This window comes from Panthera tigris, chromosome D4 (assembly GCF_018350195.1).
Source record: "Panthera tigris isolate Pti1 chromosome D4, P.tigris_Pti1_mat1.1, whole genome shotgun sequence".
NCBI classification, from domain to species: Eukaryota; Metazoa; Chordata; class Mammalia; order Carnivora; family Felidae; genus Panthera; species Panthera tigris.
In genome coordinates this window covers 2,278,475-2,295,968 of record NC_056672.1, presented here as the reverse complement: position 1 = coordinate 2,295,968, position 17,494 = coordinate 2,278,475, and the positions used below count along the sequence as shown (strand labels likewise).

At 48.1% G+C, this 17,494-nt stretch overlaps 1 long non-coding RNA gene across 1 annotated transcript in view; it reads left to right on the top strand.

Annotated features, from left to right (window-relative positions):
- Window positions 1–3,970: 3,970 nt before the first annotated feature.
- Window positions 3,971–17,494, top strand: part of LOC102962453 — a 38,075-nt gene continuing 24,551 nt past the window's right edge. Inside the window, exons 1-2 of the long non-coding RNA XR_001510914.2 lie at window positions 3,971–4,057; window positions 7,434–7,564. This is a non-coding gene — a long non-coding RNA (uncharacterized LOC102962453). The remainder of the gene's footprint in view (window positions 4,058–7,433; window positions 7,565–17,494) is intronic.

Below are 17,494 nucleotides of genomic sequence, written 5' to 3'. Positions count from 1 at the left end.
CTTCACTTTACCCCCGAGAGAGAGGCAGCCATAAAAAGAGAAGTTTTAAAAACCAAATGGAGGGGCACCTGGGTGGCTCAGTCGGTTAAGCATCCGACTTCAGCTCAGGTCATGATCTCGCGGTCTGTGAGTTGGAGCCCTGCGTTGGGCTCTGTGCTGACAGCTCAAGCCTGTTTCAGATTCTGGGTGTCCCTCTCTCTCTCTGACCCTCCCCCATTCATGCTCTATCTCTCTCTGTCTCAAAAATTAATCAATGTTAAATTTTTTTAAAGAAATAAATAAATAAAATAAATAAAAACCGAATAAGACGTTAGGAAATGACTCTAAGACGCTAAGCTGTACGGAAGCCTCCGCCGCCCGCTCCCTGCGCCCACGGTCCCACACAGGCCTTGTAGGGTGCCCAAGGCAGCCGCCTCGAACGTGCTGGATCTCTCCTGACAGAGCATCCGGGCCAGGAGGTGGGTGATGCCCGGAGCGTCCCCCCTCTCCCCGAGGCTGGCACCTGCTTCTCGGCCGCCCTGGGCACCGGCACCCCACCTTCCGCGAGGATTTCCTGCGGGTCTGCGGCCGGAGACAGAGGCTGAGCGTGGCCCAACAGCAGGCACCCCTTGCTTTTCACGAACCCGCAGTCCGTCCAGACTCTCAGTCGTGTCCGGCATGTGGTCATCCTCCTTTCTGTTTTGTTCTGTAATTAATAAACTATTTTTTAGAGCAGTTTTGGGTTCACACAGCGCCCTCTGCTGCGGCCTCCAAGCACTGCGCCCCCTTGTATTTGCCGGGCCCACACCTGGCGGCGATGGGGGAGGGGGAGGGAAGGGGAAAGGCCTTGTCTCCCTAAAGCAGGTATGAAGCGAGATCTACTCTACATCAGGCACCCTTCAGGCACTGCGGAAATCGCAAAGTTAAACAGAAAAGTATTTTTTGACCCTATATTCTCGTTTAACAATCTATAGTAAATAATGTCAGGGATGATAGCAAAGAAAAATAGAGCAGAAAAAAGTGAGAGCGACTGAGGGCCCAGCTGGTCACCGAGGGCCTCTCTCTGTTAGTGTGTTTCCGAAGCTGGTGTCGGCACCGGCCCCCGTTGACGTCGAACAGATCAGAGAGAACAGCATATGCGAGGGTCCTGAGGCAGAGGCACAGGATAGTGAGTGAGTGAGGCCTGGGTGAAGGAGTCTCGGGGGAGGCCGGGCCCCCTCAAGAGCATTGTGCTGCCCACAGGGAGGCCCCGCTTGATTCTGGGTGGGGCGGGAAGCGTGGGCTTCCACACGGTCCCCTCACTGCGTCTCCGGAGCCTCAGCTCCCTTCCCTCGGGTTTGTGGGTGTCCTGGGACATTTGCGAGGCCGGGATGGGTGAGGCCGCCATGCCTGAGGGAAGCCTCTGTTTCAGGAACATGTTTCCTTCCTTCTTGGTTCCCTCAGGGCCTTCTACCGCACCAACTGAAACTCTAATTCTCCCTAATTGTAAAAGACTTTCTATGACCTAGGAAATCCACTTCCATTCTTCTGGGTGGTGGCAAACACTTTATTTTCTCATCCTCCCAGGATGCAAGAGAAAATATTTACATTCCCTTTTTGCTGAAGCAGCAAAGCCATCAGGTTTCCCAATCTGGAAAGTCCCGATGTGCACGTTTGGGCCTATGCTGGAGACGCCAAAGTGAGAAGCGTGGCCGGCGTCAGAGCAGAGTTTCCAGTGCCATAGCCGGTGTGGCACGTCTGGGACATGTCTGAGCCCCGGCCGCCCTGGCTCTGAAAGGCCTAGAAGGAGCTGGAGGCGGCTCAGGAATGCTGAGATCCGGAGCTCCTCTGCACACTCACTGACCTGTTGCTACGGTGACGGTGACGTGCAGAAGCAGTGACACCCGCCTGAGCTGCAGCCCTGTCCACAGAAGGCAGAGAAGAGAGAGCTCACCCCCGAGAGCCAAGAGCCGGATGGGAAGTCACCTCGTGTCCATGGACAGGTAAGAGGATGGAGATGATGTGGGATCTTCGTGCAGCACAGTGTTGTTCGGCCTTGAAAAATCAGGAAATCCTGCCATATGCTGCAGCATTTAAGAACGAGGTTTTCACTGGGAAATTTACACCACGTGTTACTGGTCCCACATATGCCCCAGTGCACAGAGGCCTGAGTGCCCCCAGACCCCTCGTGCTCTGAGCCTCCGAGCCCAGAGTCTGTGTCCCCGTCAGACACATGGATGCCAAGGTAAGCTCACTGATATGACACTTGGGTCACTTTAGTCTAGAAGCCAACCAATTTCTAGGCCAGCAGGTTGAATTTTTAAAATTTATTTGTTCAGTTGACCGGTTGTATCTTCACCTAACTTTTCGAATTTATTGATGGCGCCAACTTCATCTCTTCTGAGGCAAATTACGTGTTTTTTGTCATTTGGTAATGAGAACAGTGTGGCTTATAACACTTCTGGCCTGAATGCTTACCAGAAGGATACAAACTGAGTTCAGCCCCAGTAATTAGGTCAGCCTTTACGGTTGCTGCGTTTGCCTGCTCCTCTTTGCTCGGCTCAATTTGATACTTTCGAATTTGTCTACGTTATTCAACATACGTTCTAAAAAAGCTATCCGTGTGTTTTTAAAATTTTTTTAATGCTTATTTTTGAGAGAAAGAGAGACAGAGTCTGAGCGGGGAGGGGCAGAGAGAGAGAGAGGGAGACACAGAACCCGAAGCAGGCTCCAGGCTCTGAGCTGTCAGCACAGAGCCGGATGCGGGGCTTGAACCCATGAACCCCAAGATCATGACCTGAGGGGAAGTCTGACACTCCACCGAGCCACCCAGACGCCCCAAGGCTGTAATCTTTTAAACCAGTTCTTGAAATCATCCACTCTTGTTATATCTGTAGGTTCAAATCTTCCAATAAAAAGTGTAGAATTTAGGGGTGCCTGGGTGGCTCAGTCGGTTGAACGTCAGACTTCAGCTCAGGTTATGATCTCACAGTCCGTGAGTTCGAGCCCCGCGTCGGGCTCTGTGCTGACAGCTCAGAGCCTGGAGCCTGTTTCAGATTCTGTGTGTGTGTGTCTCTCTCTCTCTCTCTGACCCTCCCCTTCTCATACTCTGTCTCTCTCTCTGTCAAAAGTAAAATAAAATAAACATTTAAAAAAGTATAGAATTTATATTCTTTTTATTACAGGAGTATGGGGCCCAGAGTCCTTGGAAGCCTGTATCTGAGAACCATCTGGATCATATTATACATTGATTTGTTCTTGGCTTTGAAGATGGTTTTAGTGTTGATGCAACCTCATTAAAAGTATCTGCTAAAACACTCTGGTACAGTCTATGTGCCCGGCTTTTGAAACCCGCCCCAGCAACAAAAATGCCCTTTGCATAATGCCCCCATCAGCTTATGGTGCACAAAAATGTAATCACAGGCTCGAGTGGCAAATCATTCATTGTAGCACCCGAACTCTTGGAAAGAGATGAAGAAAATAAGAATGTTTACTTCCTTGGCTATTTAAACTCACTGGTCCTTTGGAATGGATTTCCCCAACAGGACTCAGGGGACCGCAGCCCACCGGTTTGCTTGGTGATGTGAAGGGGAGAGTTCCTGCCTAGCTCTGGCCCTTCGGGGGGGGACGACCCAGCCGGCAGACTGCGTCCCAGAGCCGGGCTCCTACGTTAGCTTCAGTGGCAAGTGCCCCGTTATGCCGAATGCCCTTGTAAAGGGAGGCTCCCCAAGTGCACGTAACACAAGTCTTCACAGCAAGGCGGCGTGCAAGGGTTCGTCTCATCGGAGGATCTTCGCGCTGTCCTTCCGGAGTAAAAGAGCTGCAGGCACTTGGGTGGCAGTTAAGCACGAACGCGCTCGTTTCCCGACGGGCCAAGCGTGCGACTCTCCCCCAGGGAAGTCTCGCCCGGCGTCAGCGCTGCCCGGACAGGCAATCGGAGCTTCCGCGGCGCCCGCCGTGGGCTTGACCGGCAGGCACATTTCTCGGGAGGATGAGGACGAAAGGCCGCCGGCCCCAGCCCGACGTTTTGTCGGACACTGTAACGGGTTTCACTTCGAGCAGTTCGGAGGTTTCCAATCGGTGGAAGCGCTGAGAAAGGGTAGGTGTTGGGGGTGCGAGGGGAGGAGAGGCCATTCTTCACCGAGGCTTGTTTGCCGCCTCCCGACATTCCCCGCGCCTGGCCGCCCGCGGGCCCCGGACCGGAAGTGAGGTTGCCGGGCGGGCCCTCGAGGCTCCAGACGCCCACGTGGGGAGAGGGGTCCCCTCTGCGAGGGTCCCTGTCGGTGAGCGTCCCCGTCTGGGAGGCTCTCTGTTGGTAAAAGTTTCGTCACCCGAGCCCGGGAATGATGGTGAAAATACTTTGCACGCATGCAAACGGGAGGCCATCCGCCTGCTTGCCTGCTTTCTCCTGTCCCCGTGGAACCCGCAACGGGAACCTCTGAGGCCTGTGCAAGCCCGCGGAAGCAGTTGTTCGACGAAGGGGCCTCACGGACCTTCCCTGACTTACACTTGCACAGGTTGGGGTTGTACGAACCACTCCTCTGCCTGAATCACCTGTTTCTCTGAAGCCCATCCCGTGAGGAGTGTGCCCAGTACCACGGCTGGTGTCCCTCTCTGTCATTTTTCCAGCCCGCCAGGGTTCCGCGCCTGCCCCGCGTCTGGCGGGTGGGTGGTGCCGCCCGGGCGGGGCGCCCTTCCTTCTGTGCCGTGTCCACTACACTGCCAACCAGTGGCTACCAGGAGCGCGTGTGTTGAAGCCTGAGGCCCAAAAGTAGCCTCACACTTTTTTTTGGCCCACACCGTGCTTTCAAAGAAAATGTAAATAGTTCTAACGTGTAAAATTTGAGAGATGTTCACATTAAAAACGTCTGGATTCTGGCTTCTCCAGAAGGAAAATCAGTAGCTCCAGCCCTCCGGCATGGCAGGAGCTGCCTGGGCGGAAAAATGATGACCTGATGGGTTGGTCATGAGCTCTCTGTGCACCCAGGCCTTTCCAGGCCCGTCCACGGGCTCACCACCCAGGTCGCAGGAGGCGGGCACGTGGCCACCCTGCTCTAGAGAAAGGAGGTGGCCTGATTCTCAGAGCAACGCCCGAGTCTTGGTGAACCTGGACCATTGTGCTGCCTGAGCGTGGAGCTCCCACTCTTCCGTGAGTCCCCAAGCTTCACAGACAGAGCCTTTGGCTCCCTATTATTTTCTTAATTTAAAAGGTCAGTGTTGGAGGAATTTCTCCCAGAGGCGAGCCCAGCCAAGGATACAGGACAACAGAGAGGCGGGGCCTGGGACAGGAGATGCAACAACTTCAGGGTCATGTTGTCTGGGGTAACATGTCAGCTCCTAGAAAGTTCTCCCATAAATTTAATGGGGGGCATGCGCGTTTCGAGAAAACAGTATTTACTGACATCACTTCAGCTAAGCGTTAGGAAAAAGTAAGAAATACAGTTTCTTATAAGATATTCGTACATTGAGCAACGGGCTTGAATATTATAAGAATTTAGAATTAAAGTTATTCCTTGTGTGTAAAGTAATATAAATGATGACCATTAAAAAAAATTAGAGGCATTGATTAAATTATGTTATTTTATAGGATTTATTCAGCACATTAAAGGGTTTGAAAGACCAATATATTTTTGCTGTTGACCTAAAGAGAAAAGACAAACGTTAATAATGATTCACTTTTTGAAATGAATCTGTTTTGTTCTTTTTTTTTTTTTTTTTTTCAAATTTTTATTTAAATTCCATTTTGTTGGGGCGCCTGGGTGGCTCAGTCGGTTAAGCGTCCGACTTCGGCTCAGGTCATGATCTCACAGTTCGTGAGTTTAAGCCCCGCGTCGGGCTCTGTGCTGACAGCTCAGAGCCTGGAGCCTGCTTCCCATTCTGTGTCTCCCCCTCTCTCTGCCCCTTCCCTGCTCATGCTGTGTCTCTCTCTGTCTCAAAAATAAATAAACATTTAAAAAAGAAAAAAAAAGAAATTCCATTTAGTTGACAGACAGTGTGATAACTGGTTTCAGGAGTAGAATTCAGTGATTCATCACTTACATACAACACCCAGTGCTCATCTCAACAAGTGCCCTCCTTAGTACCTATCCCCCATCCATCCCACCCCCCCCACCCTCCTCCCTCCCATCAACCCTCAGTTTGTTCTCTATCTTTAAGAGTCTCTCATGGTTTGTGTCTGTTTTGTTCTTAATTAAAATTGTTTCCTTTGTGACACCAAAAACAGGTAACAAAAGCAAAATTTTTTAAAGAGTGGGATTATAGCAAACTACAGATCTTCGGCACAGCAAAGGAAACTGTCAACAAAATGAAAAGGCAACCTATTGAATGGGAGAAAATAGTTGCAAATCATACAAGGATTTAATATACAAAATATATGAAGAACCATACAACCCAGTAGAAAAAAATCCAATTAAAAAATGAGCAAAGGACCTGAATAAACATTTTTCTCTGTAAAAAAAATTTTTTTTAATGTTTATTCATTTTGAGAGTGTGAGTGGGGGAGGAACAGAGAAAGCGGGAGACACAGAATCCAAGGCAGGTTCCAGGTTCTGAGCTGTCAGCACAGAGCCTGACATGGGATTCGAGCCCGTGAACAGTGAGATCATGACTTGAGCCAAAGTCAGATGCTTAACCCACTGAGCCACCCAGAAGTCCTCACCGGGAAGATGGGCTCTGCCAGAACCCTGTGTGGACCTCCTTGTCCCAGGGTTTCCCGCCTTCCCTTTCCATATGACTATCCATATTCAAGAAGAGAAAATAAGCAATTTAATAACTGCTTTGGTGGACGCTGGTGTACTGCCCAATCTCCCTCCCAATCTGGCCATCACTCCCCAGCTGCTGAGAGTACCTCCCTGCTGTCCACGGCTCCCAGACAGGTCCCTCCTCAGGAACTGCCCTCTGCAAAGGACACTTCCCCATCTGAGGTCACCACCACTCCTCCCTGGAAGGTGCAAGTCCCAGATCCCTTACCTCATGGCATGTCATCTCAGAAAGGCCATCCCTGCTCAGAACTGGGCTCACTGAGGCTGCTGCTGCACCAGCATCACAGCCAACTCTGCCCTCACTCCCCTAAAAGGTGTCTCCCCAGAGGGCACCTTAAAAGATCTCACTGGCAAATCTCCCTTCGGACTCTGTTCTCTATGGAATCCCAACAACAGCTTGGCTTCTGCCACCTCATTTTTTACAAGAGTGATGCAAATCTATCAAAATGTCTTGTCATAAACACTCGTGATGGTGGCGAGATTTTCTCTTACAGGGTGGTATTAACTGACATTGACAGAGGGAAGCTATTTTTGTTCAACGGTGACAAAATTCACGAGATATCCAAACAGCAGTCAATTTCCTGGAAACAAAAATTATAAAATTAATTATTTTGAAGCATAATTGTCTGTTTTTGTCAGGTTCTTAATTACTTGAAATTTATGGCCATTAAATTCAAGGGGCTTGATTTTGACAAGTCACGTTTCCCTTTCCAGGGTGCTCGGAATGAAGAGCAATCTTGCCCTCACGTGCACTGTGAGTGGTCTTCGTCCAAGCCAGGCTGTGTCCACAAGCTTCCAGCTGACATTTGGAAGAAAGATACGCTCCTTCTGAGCTGATTTTGGAGGTAAGGCATTCTGGGTGCATCTGAGCGGCCCGGGCAGGGAGTGGGGTGAGGGACGGATGCAGAGACAACCTGGTCCCCATCTGCGCCTGACGACATCCTCCATGCCGCACTCATTCTAGAATCCATTTCAAAGTAGTGCCACTGGAGATCCAAAGGCAAGCTGAGGGAATGAGTCAAAGTGCAGTGATTTGGTGAAGACGATGCATTTTCTATTCTTCTGGCTGGCCAAAGCTGCACACCCTGGCAAAGCTGTGTCCCCAGGGCCCCGAGTGGAGTGTGCTCCCTTCTCAGAGTGGCACCTGCTGAACTAGAGACAGAGGCGATCGTCACCACTGGTCTGACAGGCACTTCTCCAGACCAGACTTTCCTGACCTCCGCTAGTCTAAGTAAATGATGCGGGTCACAGTAAGGGTTTCCGACAGTGCATGGGCTTCCTCCAGGAATGTGGCAGGGAGTTCGGCATTTCTTTACCCCGAACCCCTTGAAGAAAGTCACCAGTGGGTCAGCGAGAGCCATGTGACCCGCTCACACTCTGCAAAAGAAGCCAGGAGGGCAGAAAGCAAGCGATGTATCAGTGGCACAGAGTCACAGTGAGTGGAGACAGGCTGTTGTGTGAGCCAGTCCAGATCAGCAGAACTCTGCTGTGAAAGAAGGAGGGAGGCAGGGAAGGAGGGCTGAAGGAAGGAAGGAAGAAGGAGGGAAGAAAGGAAGGAAGGGAGAGAAGGAGGGAGGGAGGGCAGAAGGAAGGAAGGAAGAAGGAGAGAAAGGAGGAGGAAAGAAAGGAAGGAAGGGAGGGAAGGAGGAAGAGAAGGGAAGAAAGGGCAAACCATTGCCAGTATTAAAAAAAAAAAAAATCCTGCATTTTGCCACCTATAGGAGGCATACTTGAAGTAAAAATTGTAAGTGTAAAAGAACAAACTGAGGGTTGCTGGAGGGGACGCTGGGGGAGGGGATTGGCTAAAGGGGGGATGGGCACTAAGGAGGACACTTGTTGGGATGAGCACTGGGTGTTGTATGTGATGTTTAGTGTTTAGTGATGAATCACTAAATTCTGTTCCTGAAACCGTTATTACACTATATGTTAACTAACTTGGATGTAAATTAAAAAAACAATCATTAAAAAAAAATTGTAAGTGTAGGGGCACCTGGATGGCTCAGTCGCTTAAGCATCCCACTCTTGATTTCAGCTCAGGACATGATTTCACAGTTCGTGAGTTTGAGCCCCACGTTAGTCTCTGTGCTGACTGTGCAGAGCCTGCTTGGGACTCTCCTTCTCTCCCTCTCTCTGCCTCTCGCCTGCTCCTGCGCGCACATGCGCTCTCTCTCTCTCTCTCTCTCTCTCTCTCTCTCTCCCTCAAATAAAGAAATAAACTTCAAAAAATTTGTAAGTGTAATAGAAAGGAAATGTGCCCTGCGGGTGCTGACGGAAAGCACCAGGGAAGATGTATTCTTACAAGGGTCCCTGAGAGACAATGGGCATCCATGATGATGCAGACGGATGGAATACCTGAAATGATACTGAATTCTTTTGGCCTCAGAGACATGAACGGGCCACTGAATAATGATGCTACCTATTGTACCGTCCCGATGACAGGAGACCCAGACTTGGTGCGGAGGTGATCCCCCAGAATAAGCCCATAAGCCAAGGTAGATTTTAGTGTCAGGCCAAGGACGCTGGTGGGAATCCGAGATGTGCGGGTCTCACAGGAAGCCGGCAAGCTTCACCCTGCCTGACCCAGCCTCTGGGCATAAGCTTAACTTGCAACAGGCCCGGACATTCCGCAGATGGGAACGGAAACGTTTCCCGTGGTGTGTGATCTACTTTACCAAGTGTGCCGACGGCCAGGTGCACACAGCGAGGTGCATCCATGATGGGCTTCCTCTTTCTCCCCGTGCCCACTCTTGTCCCCTCCCTGATTTAGCCCCGGCTCAATACAGACATTCCCTCTGAGGATTTATTTTTTTTATTTATTTTTTTTTTTAATTTTTTTCAACGTTTTTTATTTATTTTTGGGACAGAGAGAGACAGAGCATGAACGGGGGAGGGGCAGAGAGAGAGGGAGACACAGAATCGGAAACAGGCTCCAGGCTCCGAGCCATCAGCCCAGAGCCTGACGCGGGGCTCGAACTCACGGACCGCGAGATCGTGACCTGGCTGAAGTCGGACGCTTAACCGACTGCGCCACCCAGGCGCCCCAATTTATTTTTAAACTGATACTATTATGTCCCCAAAAGACAACTGCAGAAAGATCAGCAGTATACCGAGAATAAACTGGCAGATTCCCTGATGACAGCTAGCTTCCATGATACAAAAAGTAAAGATATAGCTACGTAAGATAAATTGTCCACACAACTTAGAGATGAGGTCTCCTAAAAGTGCCATTGTAACCACCCTAACCCATCACCTGTAACCGCGTAGCTGTAGGCATTCGGGAATGTCCAGGTGTGTCCAAACGGCATAAATCCCGTGGAAGAGAAGCAGATGGCTTGGGCTCAAAGGTGATTGTCACTCAGGGACGCTGAAATCACATGTATGTGCATCCTGTCTGAAGAGCCAGGATTAGGCAACGAGAAATAACTACCAGAACTGTAGACGGAGGGCCAACAAAGTCAGAACTTGCCCAAGTTCCAACCACATACGGAGCGAGGCTGTCCTGCCGGCAGGCACTTGAGGGCCCGGCACAGGAATGACGTACGCATCAGCCTCCGCAGGGCAGGGCTCTCAGCTTCTGGTTCAGAGTTGCGTCCTAAGGCTGCTTGCCACCTGGCAAGATGCCATCCGAGCATCTTACATGCATTTGTTTGCTACCCAAAACAGTCTCCTAAGAATAACTGGCTTCCAGTACTGAAGGGAGAATGTGTTGAAGAGAAGAACTGAACTTCTGTCCCTTACTCACTGGGACAGTAATAAACTGGTGTTTTGGTTTATACATCAGTCTCCTGAGAGTTTGGTTAACTTGAGTTTAACTATAGATGCAATCCTGGAGTAGAGGCCCTACCAGGGAGCCAGTTCCTAGGAGAACACTGTCTGCACTCACCTTCTTTGGCATCAGAGAGGGGCCGAGACTTTAACACTGATGAAAATGACAGAAAATTCAGAATCAGCCCTCCATCAATACCCCGAAGATCCTCCCTGTATATCATTTTCCATCAGAAACTGTTTTCTCCAAGGAAGAAAGTTCCTACATGTTTTGTTTTCTGGGTCACCCTCAGCACAAGCCTCTCCTTCAGAACTAGATATCCCGGAGGGAGGATTTAGTAATACACAGAGGCCCTCATTCCCCTTGAAAAACACTGTCACTTATTTTATTGTAAATTATCTAAATCATAGTTTAATTTATTTCAAGTCGCCAGTAACAGTATTGCAAACTATTCTGCCTGAGCGAGTATATACACAAAGTATGGATTTGTGAGTTCATCAAGATAAGCTTCAGGATCAGTAATCATACCAGAAATAAGGAACTTATTTTAAATAATGACCATAGTTTCTGGAACTCTCCTCACCTTGTATTTGTCTAAAAAGCTTTTATTTCCACCCACTGAATTTTTAATACTCAACATTGGTACAAAACAGTTCTTCCAGATATGGTTCTTTCAAAATGATTTTATTATACTTTTAGTTCTCCTAAAATGTGCCCAATTGACAAACTACAGATGTCTCAACTCTAAATGTGTAAAGTTGAAAGTTTATTAGGAAATTAAGTTTGGGGGCACCTGGGTGGCTGAGTCAGTTAAGTGTCTGACTCCAGCTCAGGTCATGATCTCGTGGTTCATGAGTTCGAGCCCTGCATCTGGCTCTGTGCTGACAGCTCAGAACCTGGAGCCTGCTTCGGATTCTGTGTCTCTCTCTCTCTCTGTCCCTCTCCCTCTCATTCATTCTCTCTCTCTCTCTCTCTTTCAAAACTCAATTAACATTAAAAAATTAAAAAATAAAAATAAATAGGGGTACCTGGATGGCTCAGTCAGTTAAGCATCCGACTTCAGCTCAGGTGGTTAAGCCTCAGACTTGGGCTGAGATCATGATCTCACGGTTCATGGGTTCGAGCACCGCACTGGGCTCTGTGCTGACAGCTCAGAGCCCAAAACCCGCTTCAGATTCTGTGTCTCCCTCTCTCTCTGCCCCTCCCCAGCTCGAGTTCTGTCTCCCACCCCCTTAAAAATAAATAAACATTTAAAAATAAAGGGAAAAAAAGGAGATAGGTTTAGGCAGATCATTAGCCCTGAGGGCCTGGGTCAGAGCTACAAGCCTTGGAAGGACTGTGAAACCATGAGATTTGAAAAAAGGAAGGAAAACAAAATGTGCATTCCAGAGCTTATCTGTTCAACTGTTTACAAATATAGCCTTGGATCATGAACTTGACTGCAGCTTTGTCTGGTAGAGTTGTATGCACTCAACGAATGTTCATTGGGCATCTGGGGGGTGGGGGGCCCACAGGCCAGTCTCAGTCCTTGCCTTCCCCATGCTTTAACTTTAGGGGAAGAGACAAAAAATGACAAACATGAAGTCGTATAAGGCCAGAGCTGTGAACAGAAATCTGGCAGGTAGGAAAACCCAGGAGTCAGGCGGAGGTGACCTCTGGCAGAGAGCTAAGTGAGGAGCGCCCCCACATCGAGCAGAAGAGGAACAAATCACAGACGTAATTCTAGATTTTCTAGTTACTACATTATGAAACTAAAAAGAAACAGGTGGGCTTAGTTTTAATACTGTAGAGACACCTGGGGGGGGGGCTCAGTGGGTTAAGCAGCCAACTCTTGATTTCGGCTCAGGTCATGATTTCACGTGGGATTGAGCCCCATATCGGGTTCTGCGCTGACAACGTGGAGCCTGCTTGGGATTTTCTTTCTCCCCCCACCTCTCTCCTCCCCTCCCCCACTCACTTTTTCTCTCTCAAAATAAATACATAAACTTAAAATTTTTTTATTTAATACTGTATTCTATTTAACCCAATATACCAAAATGTTGTTGTTTTAACATGTAATTGACATAGACAATTTTATTGAGATTTTTGCTAAGTGGACATGATTGCAACTGATCGAAATGGACCACAGCATAGCATTAATCCAGGGGAAGTGGGTTTTATCGGTGCTTTTGGCCAGTTAGGATTTGGAGAAACCATTCCTCTTTCTTTTGAGACTCTTTTCCTAAGGTGCAGGGCAGAAGGATTCCTGATTAGGATATTTGGGAATATCTTGCATGAATTATTTTAGAATTACTTTTTTGGAAACTTGTAATTTCTAGAATTAATAAACAAAGCCTGCATTATGTCCCTCCCCCCCGCCCCCGAGAATTTGTGCTCATAAAATATGTGTACACTGGAAAGGAAGTAGGAAGCAGAACATTAGATGCTGTGGGACAGATGGGCCATGTACAACTAACAGTACACACAGGTCCCGTCTTCTGTGAATGCCCATCAGTAGTTCAACAGAGCATCTTCAGAAGAGGTGGCTGATGGACTTGGTGGCTGCCACTAACCGTGGACACAGAGGACCATAGCACGTGTGCTAAATGGCACTAAGTCACACTGCCAAGAGACCAGGTAGCCCATCTCCCTGGGAATCCGCCCTGTGACAGACGAGTAAGTGACACGCAGGAGCACTAGAAGGCACTGTTTCCCAAATAGAAGGAGACAAATGACCTGGACCCTTGCTGAAATTACAGATTTGGGGCCGAAGCCAGCGAAATCTTGCTTGAGCAGCCACTTTGGATTGAAGTGAAAATTTTAGTGCCAAGAAGGAAGAGAAGAAACCTGGGGTTCTAGGTGCTGCCCTCCCCGCCCTCCTCCCTCTGCCCCTTGCACCTTCCAGCTGCTTCCCGTTTGCAGCACAGGAGACATGGGGACATCTTGGCCAGGGCAGATGCTTCTTCTGTTTCTTGGCTACAAGGGATCCTGACCCCAGATTTCAGAGTCCACCTTCTGTTGATAAAGAAAACTACTTTCTCGCTGGCTGTATGTCAGCGATTATTAAAGTGAGTGCCTTGGGACACTGTGAAATGCTTCAACAGGAAGAGTTGCCACGGCTCTTAGTTTCTGTGAGATGGTCATGTATGTAGCAGGCTCTCTGGGATCCAGGACGTGCTGCACTCCTCTGTCTCATGTGTTGAAACATGGTGTAATTAGAAAATGGAAAAGACACGAGCAGACACGTCCTGAGGATGAAAGCAAGACAACGAATAAGCCCAACACCATTCATCATGAGGGAAATGCAAATTAATACCATGTGGGCTATCACTACAGACCTAACAGAGAGGCTGAAAGGACAAACACCACCGACACCAAATGCTGGTAAAGATGCAGAGAATCACTTGTATATGCTGGGGGGATGTGAATTTATGCAGTCTCTCTGGAAAAGTGTGGGAGCTTTTACGTAACTAAACACACGATCCCCACATGACCCAAGCAAGCAAACCCTTGGACATTTATCCCAGAGAAATGCAGGTTTATGTCCACACAGAATTCTTTATGTACATGTTCAGAGCAGCTTTATTCATAACAGCCAAAAAGTATAAACGCACCAAATGTCCTTCGGTGGGTGTCAAGTCACACAGACTCTGGGAGGTCCATACCATGAAATTATACTCAGCAACCAAAAGAACTATTTATTTATGCAACAGATTACAAGGAGTTCTGAGCGGGAAAACATCCATTCCCAAAAGGTTACTGTTAAAAGACAACTGAGTAAATTTTAAAGATCTTATTGGCTTTATTCAGTGATTCATGAATTGACCAGCATCCCATTGAGCAGATACAAAGGAGATCCATGGCAGACGGGGTACAAAATGGAAGACTTTTACAAACAAGTTACTAGTGGACTGTTTTAGGCAAGGCCACCTTCCTTTGGGGGAAGGCTAAGGGTCTATCAGGCAGATGACCTCACTAGTGCTGACCAGGTAATCCCAGACTGACTGGTTAAGATTACACTCCTGGGGGCTGCCAGGGTGGCTCAGTCAGTTAAGCCTCCAACTCTTGGTTTTGGCCCAGGTCATGATCTTATGGTTTTGGGAGTTCGAGCCCCGTGTCAGTCTCTGCGCTGATAGCATGGACCCTGCTTGGGATTCTTTCCCCCTCTCTCTCTGCCCCTTCCTCACTTGTGTTGTCTCTGTCTCTCTCAAATAAATAAACTTAAAAAAAAAAAAAAAGATTACACCCCTGGGAGAGGCTGAAACCTGTTATGTTAGGTATTAAGTCTTCGTTTGGTGACTCCATTTTGGGCCTGTTTTCTCTTTTTAATAATACCTTATGATTCCATTTATATATCATTCTTAAATTGTCAAAACTATAGAGACAGAGAAAAGACTGGTGAAGAGGAGTGATTGCCCAGGTTAGGGATGGGGTGGGGAGGACAGGGAGGACCCAAGAGGGTCTTGTGGTGATGCAAACGCTATGTCCTGACTCAATGTCAATGTCCTGGTTAACATTGTCCTGTACTTTTGGATGATGTTACCCCCCAGGGAAATTGGGTGATGGGTGCTCAAGATGTCTCTGTACTATTTCGTACAACTGCATGTGTAGAGTTTTCTTTACTTTAATGAGATGCTGTGTAACTGTAGATGTCTTATGCACCCCAGCCCGTCCGCACACGTGTCTGCTTATCCTCATAGACATTCCAATTTCTGAACTCTTCTACATGACAATTAAATGACCCAATGATTAATTCACCACTTAAAAGTTGTTACTAACTGCTGTTTGTCAAAAAATCTATCATTTTTATTCATTGCCGCTTATGCATGTCACCAAGGGCACACAGCCAAAAGTTCTGTCTAACCTATTTTAGTTCTATCTAAGCAACATTTATGGTGGGAAATGAGGGTTCTGAGATGGCTTTGCTGAAACGTGTAGGATACAGTAAGTAGAAGACGTAGGTGGTGCTGTGGGCAAAGAGACTCAGAGGCTGGGAAATGGTTGCCCCCAAAGCAATGACAGTAAATGAGATATTTCAAGTAGACAAGATTGCTTCAGTGAGAGTGTCTACAATTTGCAAGCCAGTGCAACCAGGGAACCAAGGATTGAGCAGTCTGGAGGCTCACGCATGTGAGCGATAAAGAATAAGGCCCCATGTGTAAGCGAGGAGAACCACGGCATAAATGCTATCTTCCACTTCATCTTTCCCGGAAACACAAAAGACCCAAGTCAAAAACGAATGTACAGCCAGTGCACTGAGCAAGCTGGCTCTGTAGCTGAACAGGCCGTAGGTGCTCCCGGTGAGTCACAAATGAATAATGGAACACTTGAAAGGCTAAGACATTTGTATAATTATGGAGCCTGCTGAGGAAGGAGCAGCTGTAATGAAAGCCACAGGGAAAATGCAAAACACAGCATTCTGGGTAATCCTCTAATCACATTTTTTAACAAGAGAAAAGCCCTTTCAGGCATGTACCTTTCATTCCCCTAGAAGCTCATCCCTGGATTTCCAAAGAACAAAATTAAATCCAATGAATATTCTTTAGAATTTTTCTTTACTCGTTTAGAAAAACAAAGAATAAATACTCCAGAAAAAAAAACAAAAACAAAAAAAACATCAAGTTCTACAGTTTCCCGTAAAAGACTCTTTTCTTTATCCTGAGCTCAGAGCTTTCTGATCTAGAAACCAGTATGATTGTCCTCTCCAAGGCAGACCAGGCCCAGTGGCCTTGGACACCCACTGCTCTGGGACAGCACACCCCACGCTTGCTCCATGGCCACCATTTCCACTCAGCACTAGCTGGGCAGAGTCACTCCATTCACAACTTTGGATAATATGCAAATCATGTGTCACTTAATGCAAAGCACAGTATGGGCTCCTGATTTCTCACATTCATTCTCGACATCCCGTGGAAACAATTTTAACTGAAAGGAACAACATTGCAAACATGCACCATCTTCTCTGTGAGTTACCCCAGTACTTCCCCCATCTTTCTCCTTGACCCAGTTATGGATTGCTGCAAAACTTACTGTGATAAAACAACATCCTCTCTATTATGCCCCTTGGATTCTGCACTGAGGAATTTAGCCAGACCCCAACAGGATGGTTTGATTGCTCCCTGGAGTCTGGAATCCCCAGCTAAGAGGACCGAAACGACAGAGGCTTCTTTCCTAACTTATCCGGCACCTAACCTGGGATGACCCAAAGGCGGGCTCACCCAGGCCTGGAGCTCTTGCACGTGGCTTCTCTGTGAGGCTTGAGTTTTCTCCCAGCATGGCTGCTTCAGGTCGGGTAATCTTCCTACCCAGGATCCCCCTTTCAGCGGGGTGGTCTACGTTCCCCCTTTGCTCATGGCTGCTTTGACCAACAGAATGTGGTGGAAGAGACCCTGTCAGGAGGCCATCCTGCATCAGCCGGCTTCCACACTACCCTCTAACTGACCACACATACAGGGACCAAACAAGCTGGCCCAGACTGGATGGCCAGTCCAGATGACACAGTAATCAGATGTATGATAATCAGGTGGTTGTGGTTTGAAGCCACCATTCGCTGGTGGAAGCTAATGGATATGCATATGTGTGGGTCGGTACTTTATGGTGTCAATGGCTTTTCCAGAGTTTAAGCATCATGCAGGCAGGCACCAGGTGCACTGTGCTCGCCATCTTGTTGCTGGTGTTTATTTTTTTATTTAAAAAAAAATTTTTTTTTTAACGTTTATTTATTTTTGAGACAGAGAGAGACAGAGCATGAACAGGGGAGGGGCAGAGAGAGAGGGAGACACAGAATCGGAAGCAGGCTCCAGGCTTTGGGCCATCAGCCCAGAGCCCGACGCGGGGATCGAACTCACGGACCGTGAGATCGTGACCTGAGCTGAAGTCGGACACCTAACCGACTGAGCCACCCAGGCGCCCCTTGTTGCTGGTGTTTAAAACAGCACCTGACACAAGTGGATTCTCAGTAATGATTTATTGTTGAGTGAATTAAGTAAACAGTCATGAGTCTGCTCCGGGCCTGTCCCTATACTGTCGT